This window comes from Canis lupus, chromosome 12, assembly GCF_011100685.1.
Source record: "Canis lupus familiaris isolate Mischka breed German Shepherd chromosome 12, alternate assembly UU_Cfam_GSD_1.0, whole genome shotgun sequence".
NCBI lineage: Eukaryota > Metazoa > Chordata > Mammalia > Carnivora > Canidae > Canis > Canis lupus.
Window position 1 is genome coordinate 17,003,816 of NC_049233.1, and position 14,033 is coordinate 17,017,848.

At 33.9% G+C, this 14,033-nt stretch overlaps 1 pseudogene; it reads right to left on the reverse strand.

Moving 5' to 3' along the window:
- Nucleotides 1–7,981: 7,981 nt before the first annotated feature.
- Nucleotides 7,982–8,057, reverse strand: LOC119874359 (annotated as a pseudogene).
- Nucleotides 8,058–14,033: the final 5,976 nt, after the last annotated feature.

Here is a 14,033-nt window from a genome sequence, read left to right on the forward strand (position 1 = left end):
TAATTACAGATTTTATTTTTAAATAGTGTAGCTTCTTTATATATTTATTATTTTTGAACACAACCACTTTAAGTACATTTTAGTTTATTATTTTCTCAATTTAGTAAGAATATTATTTTCACTACGATTATTTTCTTTTTTTTTACTATGATTATTTTCTAACAAAACTTATATTCCTATGATCACTGCAAAAAAAAATCTTCCATGGAGAATTTCTAAACACAATCAATACTACTATTTGCACTATCATAAATTTTTCACCTTCAGTGAAATAAACTTCTGAAGCATTTCTTTTGACTTCAAGATTGACTGAAAAAAAATTGAACTCCTCTCAGAATTAACTAAATGATTTTCAAAATAAGTATTTAATGACACTAACATAAAACTTGGACTGTGTAATTCTGCAAAATTCAATCTCTGCTAATAGAGTTAACACACTAAGTACTATAATCATGATGCATATTCGAACAAAGCGCAAAAAATAAGTAATGTAAAATCAGAAAATGTTCATTTGATGCGAATGAAAAGTGACGCTTCACAGAATTATGTGCAAGCACACTTTCTGAAGCTGCAAGAAGTTGCCATCTTTTACCAAAGTCTTCTTAAATAAGCATTAACTTTTCAAGACTGTTATATTACACAGTCCTTCCTACTTTCATGTGGTCCATATCACCATGGCCTCCTTGGTGAGTGTTACTTGTCAAGCTTCTCTGCGAGTTACATATATATTAATATTCTTGGTTAGCATAAATTCAGTATTCAGTATTTATTTTTTCATTAGCATAAGGTTTATCTTTTAGTTTGTTGATGCAAAACTCATTTGTCACAGAATAAAAAAAAATATTACCAAACAATAAATCAAATGAATTATTTTAGTTTACACATGACAATAAATTGCAAAAATCCAGTAGGTCAGCCATTCAGACTATCCCATGTTCTATAGTGGGGCTGATCACCCTATTGCTTGCCTGTGTTTCACAAAGACCTAACCTATAATATCCTGTATGTCACATGATTCAAAAAGACTGGCAGCCTGAAGACCAGGAATCTTATAGATTGCTGCCATATGGAGGGTACAATGGTCTGTTACAGCAAGTGGCCATATGGTATAGACTAGATTATTTTGCTTACCACTAAAGGAGAGTGGAAAAAGTTATTTCACTCCAGTAGTAGTTTATCTGTGCATCCTCTGCTTACTGTCCTTCAAAGTGAGATGCTAATTTAAATCTGTCCAGAAAGTTAAAAAGAGAAAGAGAGAGAGGGAGGGAGGGGGGGGAGAGAGAGAGAGAGAGAGAGAAAGGCTAGCCCTTGTTGGCTTCCAGTTTCTGCCACATGTTAAAGTATGAAAGTTGTTCATCATCCATGCATCTCACACTACTGGACAAGAACTTTGGACAAACTAGTAGAAAAAAATACAGAGTTCTGCCAAGCTTATCTAGGTATATTTTAATGCAACTATTAATAACAGAATAATAAAATTTAAAATTCTGAAAAAATGATAAATTGGATGTGGTGCTGGGACAACAGGCATGAACTGGGACTGATTGACTACCTCTGCCAAACCTAGACATGTGTCCCCCTAGTGATAGATAAAATCAAAAGGGACATTTTAGTTGTAAAAGAAAGTAAAATATATAAATATTTGACAATTATAGGTTCATGTGACTAAAAATATGTAGTACAGGTTGAAAGTAATATTTTTTTAAAACAAGACTATAGCTTCCTCTTCAAACCTAATGACAGCATTGTTTTGCCAGAAGCTCTTTAGTATCTTAGTTGCTGAGCAATCTACATAAATTATACAGAAGTCAAGGAGGCAGAGCTATTTGACCAAGATATTATCTGAATTTGCATAGGTTGGCTCACAGATTTGGGCTCATGCCTCAATAACTTTTATTTTTTTCAGCCAGAGTCTGGCAACACTGATGTAGCAACATGGACTATAGTCATATACAGACATAATTTTGGATCAAATTCTTTATCTGAAAATACAGGAAGAAGTTAATAAAGTAGGATGAAGCTTAAACAAGTTACAGGGTAAAATAAAGTCTATACTTAAGACAGCTGCAGAAATGCAAAGTGGCTAGAAATCAGAATTTCTCAAAAGAGGCAGAGTAAAAGAATCTAGGGAAAGAGCATCTGGCATGAGAGGTAGATCACTATTCAGAAATGTGATATAAATGCAATCAAATATGAAATTTTATTTTTATTTGAATTGACAAAGATATCTGGGGGCTGTGCTCATTGGGTGCAATGATGTGAGGAGAAAACAGAACACTCACTCAGCAGTAACAATTTCAGCTCTGCAGAGACAGATGTGCCCCAGCCTGCTTATCATGATGGCTTTCTTCAGCTGTTTTAGAGAATAATTTACATTGTTCTGTGGAATAATGAGTTTGCCAAAGATAACCTATGAAAGGGTGGGGGCTTTTCTCCTGCTTTAACAGGGATGTATGAGTGCTGCATGATATAAATGTTGTGTTTGGAGGTATAGCCAGATTCTATTATTTATGGAGAGTAGGATGGGGTATGGAGTAGCAAACCTGGGAGTGAAACTTCACATTTGTTGGTGAGTTAACAGCAATGTGAGCACCCCAAGTCTACCTTCTCTGCTTGTCTCTTGGTCTGGTTTTCACACTGTGACCATTGATGTCTTCAAATCAAAGTGCTAATAGCTATAATGTCAAGATATCATCTTTAAGAATTATTAAATGGCTGTATACATGAAGAAAGTGTTCAAGGAGAGCAACTGAAGCAGTTGCTCTTTGTCTACCTACACTTCTGGTTGTTTAGCACATTAACACAGAGACTGAGATGCTTCTTCTAGTAAATACTCTTCCCTGTAGTTGCCTACCACTCCTAGTCTAATCATCTCTGAAGATGTAAATGAATAATTATCCTGGAACTGACAATTATTGTTCAGCTCTTTTGCTCCAGAAGGAGAAATATTTCTGGCTGTCTTTATTTGTACAAATGAGCCTTTTGAGAATTTTATTAGCTTTGGAATCAAGAAGTCCAGATAGATAGCTAGATGGATAGATGATAGATGTATGATATATACGTACAAATGTAGGTATGATATTTATGTGTTTTGAATGTACCATGACAGGTTGAATTTGTGTTCTACTGTACTAGATGGACAAATATCCTAGAAAATGTCTTAGAAAAAATTACTCAGCTGTTTCTATAGAGTGCAGAACTTTCATTATTCATTAGGCAGTAATGAGGCCATTTCCTGGGTTTAGTTCTTGGGGTTTAGAGCCTGCTGAGAAGCCAGGGTTGCGAGGGTCAGTTTGTAGCTCTAAGCATACCAAGCAGTTTTCTGAGTGTTAAACAGGGGAAAAGGCATTAAGTAGGGCAAAGATAAAGGAAACAGTTAAACTAGGGTTCTTTGGTCTTGCTCCCACAGTCTCTATTCATGGCCTGAAGGAAAAGAGGTGATGGAAACCAGCTCCTTTTTCTATTGGCCCTTTCTAGTCACCAATTTCCTTGTCTGGTATTTATGACCATTTTGGCAGGGTTCCTTCAAAATTCCTCTTGTTACCCAAATTCTCGAAGTCAGACATCAGTCTTGAATGAAAAGCCTATGAAATGACAGCTAAAGCTGCCTAATTTGTCTTAGGTCTACTCCTCATTCACACAGAATCTCAGCTGGAATACATGACAATATGGAATAAAGATAGGACAAAAATCATTATATGTATACAATATCCTTTTCCTTAGTACAATTTAAAATGTAAGTACTTATCATCTCTTCTATTTGCAATATTTAATTTCATTATTAACTACCCCAATTCTCTAATCTGGAGTCACTTGGTGTGGAGAAGAGAGAAAAGAGTAGCCCTTACCAGAGGCCTTGAGGTGGTCTGGAGAAAAAGGCGCACACTCCAGGATATCCTCAACAAAGACAAAGTCCTTATAGGAATAAGCTGACTTGTTGACAGGATAATTCTTTGTAAATGAAAAATCTATAGTCTTTTACCAAGGAGATATCCTTTTCTCTAAGATTGTTGTTTTTCTCAAGGTAACAACTGTTTAATGAGATTCTTTGACTTTATTGATCTATGTGTAACTATTGTATATTTATAATGATGTAAACTACTTTATGTTCAAAAATCTTGACCTGGAAAGCACCTTATCCAAGTACCTTTGGTATTAAGATGCTCAGTAGAAGCCATCAATAATTCCATTGGCTTTCTGCCTAAGTCCTTCCACTGAGCAATCCTCCTGCTGTGTGGGATCATGTCCATATATTGATAGCTATCACAGTGTGCCTGCTACTCATAAGTCCAAATCTTATATTCTGTTTACTTTTTGTTTAGGATGCAGGATTTTAATATGCTGTAGAATTTCCAAATTATCTTTGATTTAGTCAAATAAAAACCTTTCCCTGTTAAACTTCCATATCCCCTCCTTAAATTGTGTACCATGAGAATATGCATTAAAAAGAAAAGAAGAAAATACATCTAAAGAAAATTATGTTATTGCATCAGGGTATGTGGTTGAAAAAACATCGATAGTAACCACAGAAAATAATGGAGAAAAGGGCATTTTTGAAGGATATATATATATATATATATATATATATAAAGTCTTCTTAGATAAATAAAGCTGAGAGATGAACAGTGGAAGCAGGTTATTCCAACATGAAATCTAGTAATCTAGTTTGGGGAAAGCCTCAGAAATAGATGTCAGTGAAATCACTAATTAAAAGAGAGATGGAGCAGCATTGTTTTGGAAGAGAAGAGTAAAACTTAGCTATTATAGGATATAAGGTGGTGTATTTTGATGAAGAGGTTTGAAGGAAAATAGGACACTCATTGCCTTGAAGGTCTTATCATTTTGTCAGATAACAAGATGTAAAAGGGGAAAAAAACAGTTTAAAAAATAAAGCTTGGGGGCATCTAAGATGGTGGTACAGAAACATCCTGAACTCATCTCATCTCATAGACACACCAATCTATAGCTACATATGGAGGAAATGTCCCTCTGAAAAAAATCTGAAAACAAGATGAAATGCTTTCCACAAAAGAGTCATACCCATAAGGGTAGAATAGGCAGAGACATGGTCTCACAACTTCCTTGCCCAAGTGGCAACATACAAAGGGAGGGACCACGCCAGAGAGATGCTTCTTTGAGAAAAATAAGGGGTTGGCAATCAACACTGACTGGTATCTACACTAGAAAGATGAGCCCCCAGAATATCTGGCTTGGAAAACCAATGAGCCTTGTGTCCAAGGGTTCCAAAGTGCTATAGAAAAACCAATTCCTTTGTTGGAGGGCTTGCATTTGGTCTCATTCACCCCAGGATCCAGCAAAAAAAAAAAAAAAAAAAAAAAGCAATCTGAAAGGCTCCTAGATTATAAGTGAAGGAGATTCATTTTCTGATCTGGGGGCATTCGGCTAGAGGAGTGAGAAACTGTTGAAATGCTTCTCAGAGACAGAGACACTAGCAAATGCCATTGTGGTACTTTCCATATAGCCTGTCAGCACAGGCTGGTGAATTCAAATTCAGCACCCTCTCACCACCTGGATGGGTTGGCACAAGTGGTTGTAGCACTTACTGAGACCAGAGAGCATGAGGCAATTTAAGTGTTCTTCTTTCCCTGGCTGGAGCTGGTAAGCATGAGCATTTGCAGCATTCTCCCACTTCCAACCTAATGCAAGTTTATGCACACAAAGCTCCCTCTAATTACATTGCTGAAGCACAGGGGCACACACAGACAAGAAGATATTCTCCTAGTGCCTTTTGCAGCCAGTGAGCTTGTCCTGAATACTATACTCTCCAGCTCTTTGCTAAAGCCAGAAAGCATGAACAATCTACACAGAGGATACCCCTCCATCACATGGCCCTGGAGGCCAAGAGTATGGCATTCTGGAGTTCCTTGAGACTATAATAATCAGAAAGACATCTCTCTGCAATTCACTGCTCTAGAGGGTTCCATGGAGAGCAGACTAAAACATCACCCAAGTTTTCCCATGAACATCCTATTCACTTAGCCTGGAGTTTCAGCCAGGCTTCAGGTTTCACATACATATAAAGTCTAAGGAGGCACTTCCAGGAAACAGAAGCAGTGAGACACCATTCTTGCATACACACTTGGCCTTACTACAGCCTGGCAAGACTTCTCAAAAAGGAGCTTATATGCTTGTCTGGAGCTTTGATTTTGCAACTATTACCCAGGGGTTGCCTTCAGACTTCCTGACATGGAGGCCAACAAAGATTACAACTGTGGCCTCACAGGACAGTACATATTTGCATACTTCACAAGCTGCTGCCTGAGGGTCTTGTTTCCAAACAACCTGAAAGTAGTTGCTAAATGAGATTCCTCTCTTTGGATCACTGACAGATCTTGACATACCCTCAATAATAAGATTATATCAAGAATAAATCATATGGTTCAAACAATCTCGAAGGTTTGAAAGACAAGAGGTAGTGCAAAGTTAAACAAGAGGGATCATTACCTATACAAAGCTACTTCTTCAAGACTAGGAGAGGTAGCTATTTCACCTAATACAGAGAAATAAACACAAAGAGATAAACAAAATTAGGAGGCAAGGAGATTATGTTCCAAACAAAAGAATACAACAAAACCTCATGAAGGATCCTAATGGCACTGAGGAGGGCACTTGATGGGATGAGCACTGGTTGTTATACTATATTTTGGTGAATTGTATTTAAATTTAAAAAATGTAAAAAAAAAAAAAAGAAAAAGAAAAAAAAGAAAGAAAAATGATCCTAATGATACAGAGATAAGTTATCTATATGATAAAGAATTCAAAGTAATAGTCATAAAGATGCTCACTGAACTTAGAAGAAGAATGGATGAATACAGTGAGAAATCCAACAATGAGAAAACATAAGGAAATACCAAAAAAGTCACAGAACTGAAGAGTTCAATAACTAAACTGAAAAATACATTAGAGGGCTTCAACAACAGACTGGATAAAGTAGACATATAGATCAGTGAACAAAAAGATAAAGCAATAGAACTCCCCAGATAAGGCAGCAAAAAGAAACAAATAATAATATTAAGAAATGAAGATAACCTAAGGGACCTTTGTGGCAGTATCAAGTGGAACAACATTTGCATTATAGGGATCCCAGACAGACAGTCAGACAGAAAGAAAAAGAAAGAAAGCAAGCAAGCAAGAAAGAAAGAAGGACAGGCACAAATCTTTTTTTTTTTTTTAATTTTTATTTATTTATGATAGTCACACAGAGAGAGAGAGAGAGAGGCAGAGACATTGGCAGAGGGAGAAGCAGGCTCCATGCACCGGGAGCCTGACGTGGGATTCGATCCTGGGTCTCCAGGATTGCACCCTGGGCCAAAGGCAGGTGCTACACCGCTGTGCCACCCAGAGATCCCAACAGGTACAAATCTTATTTGAAGAAATAATGGCTGAAAACTTCCCTAACCTAAGGAAGGAAACAAACATTGACATCCAAGAATCCCAGGGTGTCCTAAACAAGATGAACCCAAAGAGAGGCACACTATAATTAAAATGCCAAAACTTAAAGAATCTTAAAAGTAATAAGAGAAAAACAAATTGTTATGTACAAGAGAAACCCCATAAGACTATAAGCAGATATTTCAGGAGAAATTTTGCAAGCCAGAGAGAGTGGCATGACATATTCAAAGTGTTGGGGAAAAAAAAAAAAAATCTTTCAACCCAGAATATTTAATCTAGTAAGGATATCATTCAGACTTACAAAAAAGAAAATGAGTTTTCCAGACAAGCAAAAATTAAAGTTGATCAGTATTAAACTAGCCTTATACGAAATACTAAAAGGATTTCTTCAAGCTGGAAAGAAATGTTGCCAATTAAGAAGAAAAAAAGAAAAGAAAAATCTCACTAAAAAAAGGTAAATATATAGTAAAGGCATTGGATTAATTACTTATAAAGCTACTAAGAAGGTTAAAAGACCAAAGTAGTAACATTAACTACCATACATAAATAATTAAGGGATCACAAAATAAAAGAATGTAAAAAGTGACATGAAAAACATGAAACAAATACTACACTTGATCTTAGCCAAAAGGCCAAGAAGCGATACTCAGCCATTAGAAATTACAAATACCCACCATTTGCTTCAACGTGGATGGAACTGGAGGGTATTATGCTGAGTGAAATAAGTCAATCTGAGAAGGACAGACATTATATGGTCTCATTCATTTGGGGAATATAAATAATAGTTAAAGGGAATAGAAGGGAAGGGAGAAGAAATGGGTAGGAAATATCAGAAAGGGAGACAGAACATAAAGACTCCTAACTCTGGGAAACGAACTAGGGGTGGTGGAAGGGGAGGAGGGCGGGGGGTGGGGGGTGAATGGGTGACGGGTACTGAGGGGGGCACTTGACGGGATGAGCACTGGGTGTTATTCTGTATGTTGGCAAATTGAACACCAATAAAAAATAAATTTATTACTAAAAAAAACATGAAAAAATAGAGTTTTGGAAGGTATTCCATCTAAGTTACTATCGACTTAAAGCAGACTGTTTTGTATATTGGATGATATATACAAATCTCATGGTAACAAGGAAAAACTTAAATACAAAAAAATAAAATAGTAAAGCAACCTAAGCATATTGCTAAAGAAAGTCATCATACCATAAGGGAAGAGAGAAAAAGGAACAGAGAGGAACAATGAAATCAGCCAAATCCATTAACAAAATGGCAATAAATACATACCTATTAATACATACTTTAAATATAAATGGATTAAATGCTCCAATCAAAAGACAAAGTGGCAGAATTAATTTCTTTGAGAAGACACATCTATATACTGCCTGTAAAAGATTTACTTCAGAAGTAAGTACACACATACACTGAAAGTGAAGGTATGGAAAAGAAAAATATTCCAGGCAAATAGAAATTAAAAGAGACTTGGTATAGCTGTACTATATTAGGGAAAAATAAAAAACAAAAACAGACTTCAAAATAAAGACTGAATTAGAAGAGTGCATTATATAATGTAATGGTAAAGGGATCAATCCATCAAGAAGATATAATATTTGTAAATATATCTGCACTCAACATAGAAGCACCAAAAATATATAAAACAAATATTAACAGACCTAAAGGCAGAAATTGACAGTGATACAGTAATAGTAGGGAACTTTCAACCCCACTTACATCAATAGACAGATCATCCAGACAGAAAATCAATAAGGAAACATCAGACACATTAGACCACATAGACTTAACAGATATATATAGAACATTCCATCCAAAGCAGTTAAATACACATTCTTCTCAAGTGCACATGGAACATTCTCCAGGAGAGAGATCACATATTAGGCCTACAAAATGAAACTCAATAAATTAAAGAAGATTGAAATCATACCAAGCATCTTTTCTGACAATGGTATAAAACTAGAAATCTATTATAAGAGGAAAAAATGGAAAAATACAAATATATGAATATCTTTAAAACATTGTTACTAAACAACTACTAGGTCACAGAAGAAATCAAAAGAGAAACAAAAGTACCTGAAGAAAATGAAAATAGGCCATAACAATATCTATGGGAATCAGGAAAAGCAGTTCTAAAAGGAAAGTTCATAGTAATATAGGCCTACTTCAAGAAATAAAAGAAATATCAAAGATTTTAACTTTAAACCTAAAGGCTCTAGAAAAAGAGCAAACAAAAAAAAAATTAAAAAAAAAAAAAGAAAAAGAGCAAACAAAGCCTGAAGATAATAGTAAAAAGTAAATAAATATGAGTGGTTATAAAAGAAAAATATTAAAAATGGTCATATGAAAGATCAATGAAAGAGCTGGTTCTTTGGAAAGATAAAAGTGACAAACTTATCTACCTAGATTCACCAAGAATAAAAAGGAGGGTTCAAATAAACAACACCAGAAATGAAAGAGGAGAAGTTACAATTGATACCAAAGAAATATGAAGCATCCTAAGGGACTACTATGAACAATTATACTCCAAAAATACTGGACATCTTAGAAGAAATGGATAAAGTCCTAGAAATATACAATCTTCCAAGACTAAATCAGAAAGAAATAGAGAATCTGAATTGATAGATTACTAGTAAGAAGGTTGAATCGGTAAACAAAAGCTCTCAGCAAACAAACCGGACCAGACAGCTTCACTGGTGAATTCTACGAAACATTTAAAAAAGAGTTAATATCCTTCTCAAATTTTTCCAAAAAATTGAAGATTTGAGAAAGTCTCTGAGCTTATTTTACAAAACTAGCATTACCCTGATTCCAAAACCAGAGAAGGAAATAATAAGAAAAGAAAACTACAGGGGTGCCTGTGTGGCTCAGTTGGTTAAACGTATGCCTTTGAAGTCATGATCCTGGGATCCTGGAATTGATCTGATAGTTGGGCTCCCTGTTCAAAAGAGAGTCTGCTTCTCCCTCTCCCTCTGCCACCTCCTCCTGCTCGTGCTCTCTCTCTCTTTCTCAAATAAATAAAATTTTATAAAATTACAGGCCATTATCCCTGATGAATACTGGTGCAAAAATCCCCAACAAAATAATTACAAACTGGGGAGCCCAGGAGGCTCAGTGTTTTACCACTGCCTTCAGCCCAGGGCCTGATCCTGGAGTACAGGGATCAAGTCCCAGGTCAGGCTCCCTGCATGGAGTCTGCTTTTCACTCTGCCTGTGTCTCTGCCTCTCTCTCTCTCTTTTCTCTCTCTCTCTCTCTCTCTCTCTCTCTCTCTGTCTCTCATGAATAAATAAATAAAATCTTTAAAAAAAAAAAAAACTAAATCCAACAATTCATTAAAAGGATCATACATCATGATCAAGTGGCATTTATATCAGGGATGCAAGGATGGTTCAATGTCTATGAATCAGTGTGAAATACCACATTAACAAAATAAAAGATAAAAATCATATGATCGTCTCAGATGCAAAAAAGGCATTTGACAAGATTCAACATCCACTTATGATAACAACTCTCAACAAAAGCAGGAATAAAGAAAATGTACGTCAACATAATTAAGGCCATATATGACAAATCCACAGCTAATATCATCCTTGATGGTAAAAAGCTAAAGCCTTTTCCTCTAAAATCAGGAACAAGAAATGGATGCCCACTATTCTCACTTTTCATTCAATACAGCATTGGTGGTAAAGGAGTGGGGCTAGGCAAAATGGGTGAAGGGGATTAAGAAGTTCAAACTTCTAGGAATAAATAATTCATGGGAATGTAAAGTACAGCATGAGGAATATAGTCAATAACATTGTATTAATTTTAATTTTTAAGGTGACAGATGATAACTAGACTTACTGCAGTGACCATTTTGCAATGCATACAAATGTCAAATCTATCTGAAACTAATATAATATTATATGCCAACTCTATCTTAATAAAAGAAAGTTCAGCTTAAGATGGAAAGAATAGTCAAATAAATCTTTTATAATTAACATAACTCATAATCAGTCACATCTTTGTTTATGGCTTCTCAGCACTTATGTGCAGTTAATTCAAATTTGCAATTAGATATTCTGTCCTAGTCATTGACTGGATCTCAAGCTTACTGAGTGTGAACTATGTTTTCTAAGTGAGTATTTTTAAAATAGCTCATATAAATACCTGAGATTAATAAATGACTAACACTGTAATTACTTTGAATTAAATCAGTTCAGAGATACAGTTGGAAAAATAATTTTAAGGTTCAATTTCCTGTTTAAAATTACAATTAGAATACATAGTTCATCATATATAGAGAGGGCCAGATAATACATAAAGACCTTTACAAAGGGGATCAAACACAAAAGGAACCAAGTGAAGCACAAAAAGAATTAATACAAAAATTTTAAAATACCACACATACATACACATGCATGTGTGTATATATGCATTGTTTGTTACCTCATTAAGAAGAGAAAGAAACACTAATACCAAATCTACTTGGAGTCATTAACCAGTCTGATAATGGTAGATCTTATATATTAAAAAAAATATTTGTTTTAGATGTTCTCAGTTCTCTAGGTATCTGTGACATAGTTTTATATATATATATAGTTATCACTTTTTTTTATAGAAAAGCTTAATATGATCAGATATGTCATAATATCATTAGTTGATTTAACTAACAACTAAATAGATATCAACCCAGGATATTTAACTAAAGACAGAATATATTTGATTAGATTTTCAATTCCAATATGCTATTCAAAAAATAGTCCTCAGTCTATTAAAGTAAGAATAAAAATTTACTGTAAATATTAAAAAGCTTAATTTTAACATTCTGAATTAATTTTACATATTTGGAATTTTATGATATATGACAATCAGCTACAAATCCTATAAGCATCTAATGAATGGATATTTTACCTTATAATAATTTTTTATACTTCTTCCTCAAAACAAGACTCAAAAAAGAAAAAAAGAAAATGTACTTCATTTTTTATTTCAAGGTAAGCATGTTGATGTGCTGAAAAAGCATTAAATATATTTTAAGTATATAAAGGAACAAAAGATACAGAAATATCTATTTGGGATACTAAATAACAAGAAGTTTGGAAAAACAGTTAACATGGGACATGGGATTATCATAAACGATAATAAACAAAAAGTCATTGATTAAAGAATTACAATTAATGGTTAACCCACTGAAAATTTATGAGCAATAATATTTTAGAAATTAGATATAATACAATGATTTTCAAAAAGAATTGTTAAAATCAAATATTAAGTAATGAAAGATTATGATGAAAAATAGAAAAATTGTATAGACAAAGAAAACAGAGTATTCCAAGATTAGTTGTGTGCATAGTTGTCAATAAATATAGATAGATTGAATGGGAAAAAATTGCTAGTTTTTTATAATAAAATTGGAGATTTCATAAAATGAAGTATTTACAAATTTTCAAAGTAATAGATTTACATTTATAGTTTTTATTTTTTGTGGAAATTGACACATATTCTAAAATTTCTGTGAATATGTAAGTGATGCAAAGTAACTAAAACATTCTTGAAAAACAAAAAAAGAGGAAAATAGGGTTCAGGAAAGGGCTTGACTACAATTCAATTGGCAAAATATATTTTTTTCTGAATTTTTTCTAAATTTTCTAAAATTCCCTCTTAGAAAATTATAAATTCTTACCCCTATCTCACACTGTACAAAATCTAAATACCAAAGCATGAAAAATAAGCATAACCTAAATATTAAAAAATATTTAATAAAAATACATAAAAATATAAAAATAAGATAGTAAGGCTTATAGAAGAAATTATAGGATAATATCTTCATGTTTTTAGGAGGACAAAAATTTATTACAAAGAATAAAAAGCATATTATTCATTAAAGTAAAGACTGATGACTAGGACTCAATAAAGTTAAGAATGTTTGCTTATAAAATTTGTAAAATATATTCACAATATAGTCTATAAAAATTTTATGTAGAATATATGATTAACTTCTACAAATCAGTAAGACAAAAATAAATAATCTAATAATAAATACGGAAATATCTTGAATAGGTATTTAAAAGATATTAATAGAACTGAAAAGTATATGAGAATTTATTCAGTATCTCATCTCTCAGCTTGGCAATATTAGATGCTTGACAACACACTGTGTTAAAAGAGTCTGCTAGAAGCTGTGCACTCCCTGATATGACTGCAAATGGTACAACTGCCATGAAGGGAAATTTAGCAATGCATAACAAAACTACAAGATCTTTATGTAGTTTTAGCTTTTGAAAAATGTTAATATCCTCCATCTTAAAAATAATTAGGGGTGCCTGGGTGGCTCAATTAGTTAAGCCTTGATTTCAGTTTAGGTCATGATCTCAGGATTGGTGAGACTGAGCCTGGTGTGGGGCTCTGTGCGAGCAGGGAAACTGCGTAAGATCCTCTTTCTCCCTCTCCCCCTTACCCCACTCTCATGCCCTCAGACTCTCTCTCTCTTCTCTCTCTCTCTCTCTCTCAAATAAACAAATAAAACTTTTAAAAAATTATATCGACAAATATGAAGTAATTTTAAAATTTGAATACAGACAAAAATAACCCTAATACTTTCAATAAACACAAAGAAGAAAATAACATCAA